The sequence below is a fragment of the Colobus angolensis genome, unplaced genomic scaffold (genome assembly GCF_000951035.1).
Source record: "Colobus angolensis palliatus isolate OR3802 unplaced genomic scaffold, Cang.pa_1.0 Scaffold48, whole genome shotgun sequence".
Taxonomy (NCBI): Eukaryota; Metazoa; Chordata; class Mammalia; order Primates; family Cercopithecidae; genus Colobus; species Colobus angolensis.
The window spans coordinates 4,891,695-4,903,907 of NW_012118265.1; the positions used below are offsets into that span (position 1 = coordinate 4,891,695).

The window sequence follows — 12,213 nt, forward strand, 5'->3', positions numbered from 1 at the left end:
TATAGAAGACAGTGATCCATGTTTAAGAAAACATCAGCACTTAGTATAAACTCATGGAGAACCTATGCATCTATATAAATACATTAAAATAAAGTGTGAGGTGGGAATGGGGATTTCTTTTTCTAGTTTCTGTATACTTGTATTTTCTAGCTTTTCTAAAGTAGTCATGCACTATTTTGATAATAATAGCTAACACTAACAGAGCACTTACTATATGCCAAAACATTTCTAAGCACTTAAATGTATTAGCTATCTTAGATACCAGGGTAACTCTATGAGTTAGGTACCTTCATGACCCTCCAATGGAAATAGCGAATCTACAGGTACATCCTGCTCTAAGAAAAACCACAATACTTTCAACATAGCAAGAAATTCAAATCCTTTAAAAAAATATTCTTTGTCTGTTGGATAAACTTTCTAGGCATATCTCCATTGTGTAATTTATGGCACTCCCTGCATTTGGGCCACTTAGTGATGATTTAGGTGGATGGTGATGGCGAGGTTAGTCATTCATTTTTAAAAATGGTTCTTTTTTTTACCTGAATTATAAGGACAAGAGAGAAGAAACTAATTGAACTGTGTGATAATGCAAGCAACAGTCATCACGACGTGCTTGTCTCTCCCTGACCTCTAGCGATTGCTTTAGCTCCCTGAGTGAAAGATAAGAAAAGATAGGCCTAAGGTGCTGCTTGCACATAAATGATGAACATTTGATTAAAATATGAAAAAATGGCCGGGCGCGGTGGCTCAAGCCTGTAATCCCAGCACTTTGGGAGGCCGAGACGGGCGGATCACGAGGTCAGGAGATCGAGACCATCCTGGCTAACACGGTGAAACTCCGTCTCTACTAAAAATACAAAAACTAGCTGGGCGAGGTGGCGGGCGCCTGTAGTCTCAGCTACTCGGGAGACTGAGGCAGGAGAATGGCGTAAACCCGGGAGGCGGAGCTTGCAGTGAGCTGAGATCCGGCACTGCACTCCAGTCCGGGCCACAGAGCAAGACTCCGCCTCAAAAAAAAAAAAAAAAATTATTTAATTTGCCTAAATAAGCAACATGTTTACAGTCATTTTTTAAAGCCTCATTGGGATTTTTAGCTCTTTTTGGGAATCAGCAAAATTAGAGTTTTACTATTGCTTCAAATCATTTTTGAGTTAAAAAAATTCACTAGACTTTGAAAAACCATCCTACTAGAATGCATTTAGCCCTCTTTCAAAGTAATAAAGCCTAGGACCAGGTGCAGTGGCTTACGCCTATAATCCCAGCACTTTGGGAGGCTGAGGCAGGTGGATCACTTGAGGTCAGGAGTTTGAGATCAGCCTGGCCAACATGGTGAAACCCTGTCTTTACTAAATACAAAAATTAGGCATGGTGGAGCATGCCTGTAGTCCCAGCTACTTGGAAGGCTGAGGCAGGAGAATCACTTGAACCTGGGAAGTGGAGTTTGCAGTGAGCTGAGATCACGCCACTGCACTCCAGCCTGGGCAACAGAATGAGACTCCATCTCAAGAAAAATAAATAAAGTAAGTAAAGTAAGTGCCACCTTAACTTTTTTTTCTTATCTACCTTTTTATCACAAGGCATAGTTTTTCTTATAGCCCACTTTCAAACTGTTGCTGCCAAATTAACTTTGAAATGCTGTTAAGTGATTCCTAGCACTGGGGGAAAGCCCACTGGGCTATTAATGGGTAAATACACCTGTCCTAAAAAGGTTCACTTCCTGATATAAGCCATGACACGATTTCAGCTACAAACATTTTTTAAAGCATTTAATTGAATAATCTACATGTAATCAAAGATATCCTTGCATATGGAGAAGTGTACCTGGATGACACCATTACTTTTCTTTCTCCTACCAAAAATTCCTGGCTCTATCCTTTTGTGCCACCTACAGTTGTACTGCTTGTACCAATGGGAATTAATTGTTAGTTCATTCTTTTTCTGATTCTTTTGTGCTAACTCCATTACAATGTTGGATTTTTTTTTTCTTTATTCTTCTCTTTTTTTAAGACCAGAAATGCCTTCTTCAAATAGGAAAAGCTCAGCTTCATAACAGTGATTGTACAGTATTCACCTCTTCATCTCAAACTCACTTCATATTGTTTTTAACAGTTGAAACTTAACTATGGAGTCTCTGAAGGGCTTTCACAAGTAGGATATGTCTTTTTCTCTCTTCTCCTTCTTCAAGTGTTAGATAATTGAGGAAAATAGTATTCTTAAAGGAAGAGAAATGCATATATTATGCAGTCACAATGTACAGTAATCCTGTAGTACATCGAGCTAATGAGATTTGCATGTAGCATCCACCATGGTACCTGTACTTAGGAGGTCCTGAGGAAATATTAGTGCCTTTCCTTTCTCTTAATAGATCATGTATAAGCTATTAATATAACTGGAATTTAGCTAAATATGGTGTTATGGCACAAAAATTCTTGTGATAATCCTTCAGAATCTAAAGACAGAATTATATGGAATGTAAGCAATATTGATCAATTGTTTTAATATATGTTGCTGGGCACAATTTGCTTTTCTAGTAAGTACTGACCATTTCATGCTATGGCAGGAAGATTTTCTCAGGTTACTCACCCATATACGATATGAATTTCTCTAGCTACGTAAGGTCTAATAGTATAGTTATTTTTTCATTTTTTGGCTTCTTGTAGAGAAAAGTAAATAGATACATTTTTATCCATATCCTAGTAATTTTCTTATTCCAGAGGCCCATTTTCTTAAATATAACAAACAGAGAATATCCATTTGTATTAATCTTCAAAACTGATTCTGGAATTCAGCAGATGCTTTTACAGGCTGATAAGTTTCTCCAGGTTTTGGATGTGACTTCTTCCTGTGACAGTTGTCTAGTAACTCACTGATTACTCCCTTTTCTTAAGAGGTCAGACACTGGGCTGTATACTATTTTGTATTGTCTTTTCATCTGCTAAGTACATAGTACAAATCTATGAGCTGTGTATCAAACGAATAATGCAAGATTTCATCAGCTGTTTTCAGGAGCCTGAAGTTTCTTAGTAGCCTTAGTCCTCAGCAGTCTGATTTTTATCCACACACCCTTCTCATAGCTTTCCCTCCCAGTGCTTCCAGAAACTGGCCCTTCTAGTGATATCTGCTATGGTTGTTTTGGAAACCTAAATGGCAAAGGTAAACATAAATTCCTGAACTCAGGATATATCTAAGACCTCACAGTGTCCCCTTGTCCTCCTTCTGTCTGGTTGGGGGAAGTTGGCATATGCAGAAACCATCCAACCTTCAGTGATACACAATGAAACCCAGAATTCCATAAAATAACCCTCTAGTTCCACTGCGGAGATTGTACATGAGCTTCAGTCAGTCATGGAATATTCTGTCATGGATTGTCTTATGTTTCCTCAGGAATGTGTTAAGACGGTGTCTAACACAGTACCTAGACAACAAGTGCTGAATAGCATGGATATTGTTAAGTATCTTAATGAGATTATTTGATGTAATAATTGTTATAATTGAGCATATTTTCCTATAGCTTTAGTACATATGGACATGCAGAAAGATGTTTTGGCAAGAAACCTGTTTTCATTCTTCTTGGTTACAGTCTTCATCTAGGAAAATACAGTAGTCCCATCAGCCTGCTCATCCACAGGGAATACGTTCAGTGGTTGCTGAAACCCCAGAGCACCAAACCTGATATGGACCATGTTTTTTCCTATATATAGGTACCTATATGATAAAGTTTAATTTATAAATTAGGCTCAGTAAGATATTAACAATAACTAATAGTAAAATGCAACAATTATAATAATATACTGTAATAAACATGTAAATGTCATCTTTTGCAAAATCCCTGACTGTGCTGTACTCACCTATTTTCGGACTGTGGTTTTCTGCAGGTAACTGAAACTGTGGGAAGGGAAACCGCAGAGAAGTGGCGACTACTGTAAAAAAACAAAACAAAACAAAAACTATTCTGTTTCTTACTCAATGTCCTGTATTTAGATGGGACTCAGTCCAGTGGTTACGCTACCATTCTGTGTCTCAGAGTCCCATCTATAAAATGGAGCTAATTCTATACTGTACTTACTTTATAGGGTAGTTGTGAAGTTAATGATTTAGTATGTGTGAAACAGCCCTTAGAACAGTGGATGGCTCATAGTAAGTGCTCAAAAAGTGTTACCTGTCATACTTACCATTGCTGCTTATTAGTATTTTTATGGTTTGTTATTTCAAAAGAAATTCATTTCCCATAACAATATTATTTTCTTAAATATGTTAAGCTTTAAAATGAAAGCATATCAAATGGTTTACTTGTATAATCACATAAATTGCCATTAATAGGATTGGTTTAATCCTCATTTGCTTAATGGTTACCAATAGAACAAACTCATAAAAAGGAATGTTGTTTTGTCATCCTAATTGTCATTTTAGCTTCTTAGAGTGGTATGTTTTTGTTCTTTAAATACTGTGATACTTGAGCAACTCATTCAAACCTCAGTATTAAAAATATCACTGCATTTTATTTTTCACATATTCTGTTAGAATTGTCACAGAATGTAGAATATTGGTTATAATGCAAAATGCTGCTTTAATTATTTTCCACTCATTCCATTCTTACACTCAGTATTTTTCTTTTGACAGCAGGAACTTTTTGTCATCTCACCTTACCATCCCCCTCACCATATCAATCATCTAGGGAAGGGGCTTGCAGAAGGAATCTTAAGGAACTTTCTGTTTTTTTTTTTCTCAAGACAGAGTCTCCCTCTGTTGCCCTGGCTGGAGTTCAGTGGCATGATCTCAGCTCACTGCAACTTCTGCCTCCCAGGTTCAAGCGATTCTCCTGCTTCAGCCTCCCGAGTGGCTGTATAGGCGTGCACCACCACGCCTGGCTAATTTTTGTATTTGTAATAGAGGCAGTGTTTTACCATGTTGGCCAGTATGGTCTTGAACTCCTGACCTCAGGTGATCTGCCTGCCTCGGCCTCGGCCTCCTATAGTGCTGGGATTATAGACGTGAGCCTCCGCGCCAGGCCTTAAGGAACTTTCATAACCCTCACAATATCAATCATCTAGGGAAGGGGCTTGCAGAAACAATCTAAAGTTTTGACCCAGGAAAAGAACTTTATGCTTTGATTTATGGTGTTGCTTTATTCTGATTTTTCCTTTCAGTATACTAAATTATTTTATTGTTCGTGTAATAATTCCAGACACCATATTTTCAAGAGTCCAAAGAAGGATAGACAGAAGAGATGTTTGGCTTGAATTGATTCAGACAAATTGGTTAAAAAGTGCGCTTGGTTATAGGCTCCATACAGATCATGAATCGTAAGGATTTTTCAGGACAGAAAAGAGGAAGATTCCTTTCAGAGGACAGAAATGTGTGCCCAGTTATAGCCAGTACATGTAGCGACTTGTAAAGAGGATTTGGTTATCTACCATGGAGCAGGTCCCATCATTTGTGTATCCAAATCAAGGAAATAGGTAATTTAAAGAAGGAAGGATGACTGAGTCAGAACCTCCCAGAGCTGTTAGCTCCTTGGCAAAAATGAATCTGTGACTTCATGGGAACATGCTCTTGGATTATTGTTTAAGTTGAGCAATTACCCTTTGTTCGGTAATTGATCTCCCACCCTAAGGAAATGGAATATGTTTATTTTCTCCATCCCTCCCACTCACTCTTTAATGGTATATGTATTTCAAGCATATAGATGAGAATAGAAAATAATGTAATAATCACTAATGTACTTACCACCTAACTTTATTAAATAATATTCTTCCATAATGCTCTAGGTTATTTTTTAAATAAAACATTATAGATGTGGATGAGTCTCCTTGTATCATTATTTCCCTCCCTTCTTCTAAAGTGGGAATCCCCATCATGAATTTAGTGTTTTACTTTCTTATGCATGTTTTTATACTTTTAATATATACATTTGCATCCACCAACGTAAACATTGTACAGTATTACTTTGTAGATTTGAAATGTTATGTAAATGTTCTCACACATATTGTGTTATTTTGCAGCTTTTTTGTAGCTAATATTTTAATTATTTCTACTTTGTTTCATGTAGTTATATTCATTCATTTATCCTGTTGGATGTTATTTCATTACGAATATTAATATGTTATTTATTCATTCTGCTGATGGTCATTTAAGTTATTCAGTTTTTTTAAACTGTTAACTGTTACAGTAAACATTCTTTTACATTTCTTCTATACATGTGGAAAGTGTTAGGGTGTGTACCTGAACATGGAAATGCTGAGTGATTTTGAAAGTGGTGGTGATTCCTCTTAGAATAGTACATGAGCATTTTTCTTTCTCCATATTCTCACCAATGCTTGGTATTACCAGACCTTATTTTTCTCAATCAGAGCAGGTGAAATGGTATTATATTGTGACATCTTAATTTGCATTTTCCTAATTACCTGTGAGTTTAGCCATTTTTTATAACTTTACTAGCTATTCAAGTTTTCCCTTTTGTAAACTTCCTGACCGTGTAAATAGAGCATATTTCAAATTATAGTCTCATTTGTTAAAAATAGGGAAAATAGTCTTGTTGAAACATATTTTGAGTATTGATAACTAATGTGTTTATTCAGAGGGTGTAATTAATATACATTTCAATGACAAAAATGAACTTAGGAGAAGAAAACCACTGTACTGGTAAATATGTCCTAACCCCTATCATTTTGTTTTTTGGGTAGAAAGCATGTCCAGGGAGGTGGGTACTTCGCTTATCACTTATATCTGGTATTTCTCTGTTTATTTGAACAATGAGGAAGGTGCTGATTTTATTTGCTAAAATTATGATTAGGCAAATATAATGAGCTAGGAGATAGTGTTTGCAGCTTTGTTTTTATGAGAGAGGGCAGAAGATTGGATGGAGGGGTGAGGAAATGAATCACTAATACAAGCATGGCAGTTGAATCTAAAGACCAATGTACAAATGCAATGAATTATGTACCTATGCGTAAAATGGTGAGAATAGGTGTTATTTACCTGGGAAATTCCTCCTATACTTTCTAATTCTCAGTATAGTAAAATGCTTTTTTTATTATTGGTAAAATCCTTTGCTTCATGTCTACCTCCAGAACTCAGTGAGTTCAGGGAAATTTTTAACATTTCAGTAATATATCCCTTGGAATTTGAATATATAAATGATTTAAAAAGGGATTCATTTAGTTGAGAAATAGCAATTTTCCCCATGTATTCAGTTGACTTTTCGTAAATCAAATTCCCTCTTAGTGTGCAAACAATGGTGACACTATAAATACTTGTTGTCCACTGCGATCGGTTGAATGTGTGGTTAACCTGATGACGTCTTCCTTGGATTTACTGGGGATGGAGCTAATCACATCCTTCAAGAACATATGGCCTGCTGAGTGTTCACTTAGTGTGTTGTCGGCTTAATGTGACCCACATGTCCTGAGCTCCCCTACTGGCTCTAGGGCGGGAAGGACCCTAGCCCCCTGTTGCTCACATGGGGGTTCCAAAGCCCCTTGGTTGCAGCATGTTTTGTTGTCTGATATCTCCTCTACTTCTTTTATGTCACCATTTAACCGCCATGTTGTGCTGTTCTAGTATATGAATACCACCATATTGTTTATCAGTGTTGCAGTCTGTAGTGAGGATGTTTGACATATGAATTAATAAAACCCTTATAGGGCCTATGTTTTTAAGTCTTGACTTCCTGCAACATTGTTTTAAATTAAATAGTTCATATGTATTTTGGCTACCCACGTCATTAGGCTAAAAATCTTATCTGTATTGTCTGCCGTTTTCTTGCTGTCCCCTTTCTGTAGGACTTCTGTAACTCTGCTGTCTCCCTTCTGGAAGACTTTGACAACATAATGGTAACATCCCTGCTGTCATTCCTTTTTCTTTCTTTTCTTTTTTTTTTTTTTAATAAATTTTTATAGCATTGCCCTTTGAACGTCAAAATGAGAAGCAGATTTTTCTGTAGCTGGTAATAATTATAGTGTTCATTTCACTGTTACTCACTCGGTTTATGTTTGAGACTGTAACACAGAATCATGAATGCATTGACCTTGTTTAATTTAATGGAATTTTTTTTCTGAAAGTGCCCCCCTTTGATCGCGTCATGATTTCCATCATATACATGTATGATATAGAAACCAATAGACGTTCATGGCCTGGGCTTGGGAACAGAGACCAGTTCATGCACCTTCATCTCAGTCCCAGTTTTGAACCTGTCTATTCCTGAGCTCTTGCTTCTCTCTGTGGTAATTTATATCATTAGTAGAGGAACGCATGGCATGCTGATTCATAGGCCAATGCAAGATAATGAAAACTGTGGTTATGAAACTTACCCTCTCATCACATCCCACTCACTGGCTATTCCCAAAATCTCAACAGAACGCATCATCTCTATTTTCTTTCCAGTATGGAGAAGATTTTTTTTAGCATAGGTCTTGTGCGTGCATGTCATAAGACTTCATCTCTGCTGCTTTGCCTGGGCTAGCTAAGAATGCATGTTTTGCATTAAATTACTTATAGGTTTCTGTATCAGGTAGCCAACCCACAACATAAACCCAAGAAGCATTAGAATAAAAAAGAGCACACATCTCAGTTGTGACTGTAAGTTAACTTATTTCACTGCCAATTTAATGGGTAACATTATCTATACATTGATAAAAATGTCCTTAACTGCATATTCAAACTTTGAAAATATTTAGGTTATCTAATACTTGTTATGTAGGCATTTTTCTCCAGTAACTACTTTCGGCAAAGGAAAGCTTGGAAACTTTTCTGAAAAGACTGTTTTTCTTGACACTTTATGCTATTCAGGGGTCAGGTGAGGATTTTATTGAAAAACTTGAATTAAACTGTGAAGTTCCAAAATGTTTTGGAGACAGCTTATGTTTGCTATAGGTCATTGTTTATTATTCAGGTGATAATGTAATTCAGATAGAAAACAATTTGCATCAATCACTGACTTTTTAAAAAATGTTTTTATTGACAACTATTTTGTTTGCAAGTATTTAAAGTCAAAAGAAGGTTCCATGATTTCTATATTAATTCAAAGTAATGAAAATTGTGTATTTTTGCTATTCATTTTACCACTCTTAGTTTTCTGTAATATTCTGCTTTCTTAGGAAGTTAATATATACTCAATTAGTTCTTATAATTTATGGACATGCTAATATCATAAAGGTTCATTACTGTATGGGATATGTTTTAGAATGAATTAGATTATTCTAGCAGTTAGTTACTGTTCATTGATTCCCAACCAAGTTGTATTTGAGGTGAAAACTTTTAAAAGTATCAAACATAACTAGCCACCAAGACTTCTTATAATTATAGAATTTCCTCTCTGTTGTCTGCAGTTGAAATAAACCAATATGATGTGATGGCCACAACTTCTGGTTCATACCATGTGTTGTTTTAGCCTAAAGCACTCAGTAACTTCGAAACTAGGAGTTATAAATAAAACCCTTTCTGCTAGGTGACTTGTGAAACATTACCCACTGGTTTTTCTTATGTGCCTTTTATTACTTTTTTTTCCAAATCTGTATTTCCAGAAACCAAGTCACAAAATCTGGCTGTGGTTTTTATAAATATAACTTGTCTCTCTACTTGTAACCCTTAAACACTACTGAAAAATTACTAAATAAGGATTTTAATCATTACTAGTAAATTGAGTGGATAGGAAACTCCTGATTCTAAAATTCTCGGATTATAATCCTTATTGATCGCTCATTGGAGGTGTAACCAGTCCTACATGAGAAGGAGCTCTTCACATTTTCTCATTTGATTGAGGGTATAGTTGCAATACAGAAGAGATTAAGACACAAAAGAATGATAATTATGTTTGAGGATCATTTATCAAAAATTTAAAGCTTATCAGATGCATTAATTTCAAATTATGCCAAAAGCCTTTGAGTCAACATCTCTTTGAGCTCACATACTTCTGTCCAATTAAAAAATACAGCAGTAAGAGAGAGAACTCTTCTTATAAAGGTTAGGAAGATAGTTCAATATTGAACAGCACAGCTTCTTTAGAGGCTTTTTAAAAATGGAAATTTTAGAAAGTACATATTTATTTAATGTTATATTTCATTTATATTTTGTTTATAGAGGTAAGCCCAAAGCAAAGTGCATAAAAATGAAGTAAAGAGACCACGTGTAGGAATTTATCTCAGGTAGTAATGTAGAGATGGGCTTATGTAATTATTAGACTGTTGCAGTTCTCTGTCGATCATACCCTTTGCACATACAAGTAAGGTATCTGAGGCATGGAAGCTTGAACAGGGAACAAATATCTTATTCTCTCTTACTTATATGTCTAAAGTCACATGGCACCTGGCTAGACACAAATATGCCATCAAAAACCACCTTCCTGCAGGCTGGATGCAGTGCCTCATACCTGTAATCCCAACATTTTAGGAGGCCAAGGTTGGAGGACCTCTTGAGTCCAGGAATATGAGGCCGCAGTGAAGTGTGATCTCGCCACTGCACTCCAGCCTTGGCAACAAAGTGAGATGCTGTCTCACTTTGTGTTTCACATAAACAAAAACAAACAAGTCATGTTCCCAGGGAGGTCTCTCCATGCATTAAAAAATATGAAGTTAAAGTGGCCTCGATTGTTTTGGTTGAGCAGAATAAATAGGGAGAAATTAAGTTACTCTCCAGATATGAATGCTGGCAGGAAGAAAAATCATTACAATGATAGATGCTAAACATTAAATTAAACTTGAGTTTTCAAAAGACGATGCTGACAACTGTAAGGTAATTAGAAAACACTTGGTAAAGTAATTGATGCTCAAATATAAATCCTAATTTACCTCTAGATTTCTTGGTTAACAGATAAACTAAATTAAATTTTAGTTATTCTGAACAGATATTTACTGAGCACTTATTATATATGCTAGGCACTAATTTAAAATAAAGCTTGAAAAATTTTCAGAAATTAACAGAGAACTAAAGTGATCAGATGTCCTGATTTGCCAGATGTGGTCTCACTTTGCCTTCTTGTCCTGGCTTGTCCTAGTTTGGATGACATGTTAGATCATCTAATCTTGGTTTAATGTGGCCAAACCCATGCCCACCAACGTTTAAAAGTTTTTTACTAATTCTCAGTCTCTAGTTTCCTTGATTATTCCCACATTGTGGTTCTTGTTTAAAATTTGTAATATATTTCAAGTTATTAAAGAACTTATTCATTCTGTTTTCAACTAATTGAACTGTTTCTACAAATTGAAATAATGTGTTCCTGGCATTATTCTGGAAAAAACAAAGAAAAGTAGGAATCCATTTCAGTCTGATAGGAGAGATTAGGGTGTTTTCTTTTTAGGAGCACATGATGATAACAGCTATGCGTTGCAGAATTGGGAAGTGGCAGTCAAATAGGGGTGTTTGTTATTTTTTCAGGGAGAAGATTGCATATCTGAATTATTTTCTATACTTCAGTAGTGTGTTGGGACAAACTGGTGGTGGGGAGGGAAAGTAATATGTTCACATATAAATAGTTCACCATTAGACATAAATGGTTGACATGAATTTCAAAGTGTCAAAACTATATTTCAACTTGTATTCCTTTTTCCTTTTAAAAGTATAGCACATTTTTCTGAATGTTTTGTGATTTTTAAAAATGTAGTATAATAGTTTTCAGTTTCTATTTCTTTCTTTCTTTTTTTTTTTTTTCTTTTTTTTTCTTTTTTTTTGAGATAGGGTCTCACTCTGGTGCCCAGGTTGGAGTGCAGTGGCACAGTCTTGGCTCACTGTAACCTGTGCCTCCCAGGCTCAAGCAATCCTCTCACCTCAGGCTTCTGAGTAGCTGAGACTGCAGGCACGTGTCACCATGCCCAGCTAATTTTTTGTATTTTTTGTAGAAATGGGATTTCACCATATTGCCCAGGCTGTCTCGAATTCCTGGACTCAAGTGATTCACTTGCCTTGGCCTCCCAAAGTGCTGGGATTACGGGCGTGAGCCACTGCACCTGCACAGTTCCTATTTCTTAAATTCCCATCATCTCAACTAATATTTGTAAATGAGTATCGTCCAATAGCTCAGATATGTAACTTATTAGTATTCTAGTTCCCCCTACCATATAAATCATAATGTGTTTCATAAAGTTCTTCAATAAAAGCAAAAGAAGAGCAAAGAGTTAGAAAACATCTGCTTTATGCATCTGCATGCAGCTGTCACATGCAGATCACATCCTGCTTCCTACAAAGCCAAAAGAGGGCACGAGTGTTATAAACTACCTATCG

The 12,213-nt window shown here is 36.1% G+C and overlaps 1 protein-coding gene across 1 annotated transcript in view; it reads left to right on the plus strand.

The window, feature by feature from the left end:
* Nucleotides 1–12,213, plus strand: part of MED12L (mediator complex subunit 12-like) — a 353,697-nt gene that overhangs the window by 312,139 nt on the left and 29,345 nt on the right. The gene's annotated exons all lie outside the window — the stretch shown is intronic.